General features: G+C 41.4%; 1 pseudogene; it reads left to right on the top strand.

Annotated features, from left to right (window-relative positions):
- Positions 1-1,724: 1,724 nt before the first annotated feature.
- LOC122567878 lies at positions 1,725-6,037 on the top strand (annotated as a pseudogene).
- The last annotated feature ends 174 nt before the right edge of the window (positions 6,038-6,211 follow it).

Below are 6,211 nucleotides of genomic sequence, written 5' to 3'. Positions count from 1 at the left end.
ATACCCGCGGTCACTATGCTCATCAAAAATTCTACGTAATACAACGTGCCCGTGTCGGCTGGAACCTTTCATCCTGCGACATGATTGAATGACCGGAGGAACAAAAACGCATGCGACTCACGATAAGATGCGAAGTACGTTGTCATCGATGTTATTGTAACCCAGGAGAAGTCGTTAATGTTACACAGGAAAGCCTGACATCGAACAGGAAACAGCAAGCTACGAGGGAAGTGAAGATTGGAAAAAGGACTCTAACGAAACATGAAATATTATAATTTGTTCTTAGAGATAGTATTACTTACATACCGTTCGTCTTTTTATTAATAAGAAGTATGATATTAAGAAGATAAAATATACGATTGAAATATTATTTTACCTTTATTATTGTTACGTCGAGCGACACTCTACCTAGACCAGGCCACACACCGCGGGCAAGATGGCAACCAAATGTCCGCACGTCCTTGCGGCATAGCCTCGATAGTCTTAAGGACCCATCATAAATCTCAGGCATTTTCTAGCTAAAGTTCTTCAGACAGTACAAACATCTTTTTACCGATTCGTTTCCAAAGCCTATTGTTTATTACGGGAAGACACGGGAAAGTTAGTTTCGTTCACGTACGATACTTTACACTAGCAACTATCTATCGAGGGCGGCTAAGACCCTTCCTAGTCCATCAACCTTCTTTTATCCAATCAGAAGCGGGTCTATTACCCTCACTTTCCTAACCAAAATTGTCATGAACGAATCCGATGGTCCCTTGCTTTAGGCACACTCCACTCATCACTAGCTTTCCTCCGACACAGCATCGTCACTTTAACTTACTCATTCTTCGCCTTTAGAATAGTCAACATGTCATTACCGGGTTTCTATCCTTAAATCAGTCACTTACTTAACTTATACATACGCATCAGCGTAACTGTCTTCTATATAAAGGTGTTGGAATAAACATTAATTTATACCTGTTAATTCAGTGTAAATTCAGTTGAACCACCCCTATTGTCGTAACAGAAATCAGGGGATCGATCATTTCGTGGCGTCGATTATCTAATCGTAACGGGAATTTACGACTCCCGTTGACGTGCTTTCTCGCGATCGCGTCTCTCCGCGAATGGTCGAATAAACAATTATATTCAAGATAATAGTTGTCCATTATATTTCCTATATTACCAAATATTCATGAATATTCATACATATATTCATACATATATAATAAATTCTACTTGAAAGAATGAGTGAACATTAGCAGATTCACGAGCTGTGAACAACAAAACTACAACAACAACAAAATTGTTGCACACTGAGGAACTTAATTCCACCGTATTAAAGTGAACTTACGCATTGAACAGATAGTTTTTGTATAACATTTATTTCCCTTTATTTAAAGTTTCTACATGCACGAGCACCACAAGTAACAAACGCGGTGAATGGAATTTTTTGTTTCTCTTTCTTCAAATGAAAAATCGACATATTACTGAAAACTCTTCTTACATGGATATACATGTCGCTGTACCAAAGGCAGTAAACAATGGAACCATTGTGATGCGGTCATAATGTTGAACGTAATTCATTCAACGTGATAAGATAATCACCGGTCGAACATTAGTTTCTGAACATCTTGAAGTGCATACTTCAACGAGTCACGCTATATAAGGATGTCGAAACAGAACAGTTCATAGTACGTCGATCGTAAGAGAACGCACGGCCAAGAAGTCGACGATGACATTCGGACATCTGCCTGTTCGGTATTTTACTTTGGGAGATTCGTGGACAAGGCATGATGGTTGATCCCATTAGCAGAAGCAGCGCCTGGCGAAAAGGATTCCCCGTTGAAGTGAATTTCAACGACCATGACCTTTCCTGCGGACGACCGATCGTAAGAATTCTATTCACTGCTCTGAAATAATAACTGAAAACAAAGTAAGCAAACAAAGTAAATATAGTTTTGTAGATATAGCAATATTAGAAAGCAAACTAGATATAGTTTTATTTTCAATCAGATGGTATTAAGATATCCTATCGAAGACGAATTTCGGTTCGAGAAGGAACAAAATCCTCATACGTTGGAACTGCAACACGCCTGACAGAAATGTAGAAAAGAAGGCTTCGAGAAGGCGACGTTGCAGATGTGACCAAGAAATGAAAAAAAGATTAATCGATTCGTTTTACCTGGCAGGTTCAGTTCACGCAAAATAATAAATTGTGTGGAGTGACGATTACGCTATACCACGCCCTAGACCAAATGAAAACGGTGGACTTTATGGAACCGGCGTGATGGTCCAAAGGTAAGTTCATTTGCTCGCTGGACAGCTGGAATAAATACAAAGAGATATATATAATATCTAAAATATCTAAAATATAATTCTCGTTATAGTGTATCACTTATGAAGTATCACTTAGTAAATAAAATCACTTTCTATCTAAATTCCACGAATGATTTCATATCTTAGCCATAACGCTTTTATAATGCGAACACTTTAAAATCTAAATTTCCAAGGTTCGAGATATCTCGAAAGCCACGTTGATTAATATTTCTATGTTATTTTAGGTACACAGTAAGAGACATTATCAACGTAAAGGTGAAACTGATTAACAACGACCTGGGGTACTTCCAGTTCAATCTGTGCCCCTTGAAAGGACCGAACGATCTCGAGACCGAGACGTGTTTCGATAATTATCCGCTTCTGTTGAACGACGCAAACTCTAACTACTTGTTTTGGCCGGCAAATTATCAAACGGATTTCTGCATATCAGTCCAGCTGCCACCGAATTTGTCCTGCGAACATTGTGTGCTTAGGTGGACTTACGTAACCGGAAACCACGCTGGTCCATGTTATAGCAATAATGTCGAAATCGGATGCGGACCTCAAAAGACATTCAGAAATTGCGCCGATCTCGCGATCTCTTTCTGAGATCTGATTGTTCCTCCTGGTCGATAACACGTGTACCTTCGTTACGTAGATTAAGTCAAAGAGTAACCGTTCAATTAATCGAAGAAGTTTTCTTCTTTCGTCTGGTCTATAAGCACATCTGAAGGTGTTTAAAAATGTTCGATCAATCACGATGAAATAGAAAACGAGAGAACACTTTCTCGTTATTTTCATACACCTCGTACGATTACACGCGATATAACGATGCACGTCATCCACCTTCGTCAAAAGTACCTTAATCCCTTTTTATTTTATTTTTATCAGCCACTGTGAGTGACATGAAAGTGAGGGAGTCAATAAAGATAGACCTATCGTATCTTCTAAGATAATATTTGCAATATAACGTTAGGTACGTCTGTCGGAGAGAAACGGCTGAAAAGGAAACATAAAACGAGGATAGCAACGAATTAGCGTTTTCTAAACGCGTGTCCGTTCATTGTTCCACCCGCGCGGTGCAACAGGTAATAAATAATGGAAAAGGGAGATAAAACAGCTGGCATAATGCACGGTGATACAAGGTACAAATTAACGGGAAGCGTGAACATGCAGATTATTCGGCACGCTTTCACCGAATCTCGGCCTCTACTCGAGCTTTCATCCCGGTCTTCTTTGCGCGCGTTACACTTTCTGCGTTGCGTTCCTCCTTTCTTCGATCCATAAACGTTTGAAAGAGCAATAATTTATCGATTATGAGATGTTGCAAATGTTTCCTACGATAACGTTACAATATCGAAGGTACCAGACGACTAATTAGCATTCAATGACAGCATCAGTTATGAATAATCGGATTCATTACGATGCCAGTGGCAATCCTACGCGATGATTGTCAAACCGATTGTCCCCATGGAAAATCCGGAACGCGTACCGATGACTAATCCCCCGTTTTGTCAGAACTTTGGATAGGCAACACGTAGCCTATAAACGTAGTTTCGAATTCTACCATCGTTTAGAGGCAAAAGTTCCATTACTGAATTTTATTGAAAATGTTAAAATCTCCGAGACATTGGAATATTTGTGCCGGAGTGTGAGTGCTATCGCGCCAGTAGGTTTTCCATGGCGAGAGAATCTTACAGTTTGATCTTCACGCCAAGTCGTATACGGCGTAAGATGTATACGGCTGTGATATAATCCTGACGTTAAAAGATTATTTAAAGCCGTTATAATTCAAAGGATCGGACAAGATGATGCACAGCGATTTTCCAGCGTCTGGCGAGTAGTTCGAATCTAGTTCAGCTGCATGACATAAGACACCAACACGAACACGCGCCATCATTACGAAGGTGAGGCCGCGTGCGTACGAGAACCTCGCTAGAATCCGCTCGCTTTTCCCTCGCGAAAGATTTCTCCGGCCAAACTTAGTCGAAGATCGTCCTCGACCGGACCGATCCGTCTACCGGGTGACTCATATACGAGGAAACATCGTTCTCATCTACTCACTGGCGTTTTACGTGCGATTTTTAAACAGGACTTTCCATTCGTCCAACACGACACGAATTACGACTACTGTAACCGTTTGATCTTCATAAATCGAGCAACAAAGCGGAGGGTACTGTTCTTCCGTTCTCCCACCGCTCTCTCACCTCCGATGTCTCACCTCCGATGTCTCGCTACCTTGACCCACTAACACTTTCTCTGGAAAGAACAAGGAACTGGATGTAAATCTATAAAAAGAACCGTGACGCGCATCGCCCTGTCTAACAGGGGGAATTTATTTCACAAGTCTCCAGGAAAAAGAATTCAAAGGTTTCCGGTTGTATCCTCGCCAAGACGATTGTTCGTCTACAAGTCATCCTGATTTCTTAATTGTCTACCTGCTGCACCTCTCAGCGAACAAAGAAGAAACCACGAGCTCGGCGATGCAACGAGGAACTCTGAAAACGAGGTCGGCGCTGAAATTACGTCTTGTTCCAATCCGAAGATCTCGAGCTGATCTTGTCCGGTAATTGCGTATTGCGTGCGCGCTCCGGAATGGCTGCGTGTGCGAATTCATTTAAAATACACAATACGAAAGGAGTCTGTTCGAACGAAGTAGTTGCCATTCGGAAATAAAACACATATATCTGTCCTACGGGAACGGCATAAAAAAACGGGATCGACGTGTGACGAGTCCGTGAAACGAATTCCAAATGCATTTAACGAGGTGTTACGTTGCATCGGCTGGTAATTCCAAGGCGTGTGCTCATCGCGGTGCAGCTCGAACAATTGTGTGTTAATTGGTTCGTAAAAAAAAAAAAGTAGAAAAGTTTCTGGGAGGAGAAAGAGCGTTCGCGATTGTCTCTGATCGTATCGTCGCGTTGTTTTGTAAGGTGAAACTGTTTCTAAAATTACATCCTTGTAACGTAGCACGCAACATTTTATTCGGCCAGCGAAGTGACGATCGATCAACGATGAAAATACGCGACAGCGGACAATTTACTTTCGATTTCGCAGCTTTGGCCGTGGAACATCGCGCCGCTTGTCCTTCGATTCGTGCCATGCACGTTTTTCTGTCTACTCGCTAAGCAATAAGGAGACAGCAATTACGCGATTCAGCGATCAACGCGAGGACGATTGACCTAGCGCGTTGCAACAGGATCAAAGAAACTTCATAGAAAATTTCTCGGAAGGGTAGGACCGGTATATTCCGATAGCGAATGCGTGTTTGTAAAATACAATTATTCTATACAGGATTATAAATATATAATATAAAATATAATATCGGAATAACGTTATTACACAATATATAACATGTAATTATTACGTATAACATTGCACGATATTATTTCAATACTTCGCTATAATAATCTTCGTATCGTACCCGATTTCTTCGACGATAGCGAGAATACGACTCGCTACGAATAAAACCAAATCTAATTAAAAGTAATTTTCTCCAAACCATCGACTGATGACAGATATTTGACTGCACTTTTTGTAAACATCTTAATCCCGCTATCTACTTCCGTAAGTTTGTTTAGTCCAACAAGATGCATAAATAATCGTTCTCGATCCAAGCGAAATCTCATTGAAAGCAACCGTTTTGGGTTACAACCAACCCTCGGTAGAAATCTCCAAGGAAGCCACGATCAAAACAGAAGGGGAAATAAGGGGAAGCCGTTTGTCCTACAGGAATCGATCTTCCCCGAAACGAGTGTTAGCGACGCGAGTGGAAGGCGAGTGGAAGGCAAGTGGAAGGCAAGTGGAAGGCGAATCTAAGGCGTCGATATCGTCCAGCTTTCCGGGAACAGCCTGTAGAATCGCGTGGCGAGCCTGTAGCAAGGTGAGCGTGGAGAATTCTCCGGCTGGC

The sequence above is a fragment of the Bombus pyrosoma genome, linkage group LG5, assembly GCF_014825855.1.
Source record: "Bombus pyrosoma isolate SC7728 linkage group LG5, ASM1482585v1, whole genome shotgun sequence".
Taxonomy (NCBI): Eukaryota; Metazoa; Arthropoda; class Insecta; order Hymenoptera; family Apidae; genus Bombus; species Bombus pyrosoma.
The sequence above is the reverse complement of the archived record's forward strand: the minus strand, read 5'-3'. Positions and strand labels throughout refer to the sequence as shown.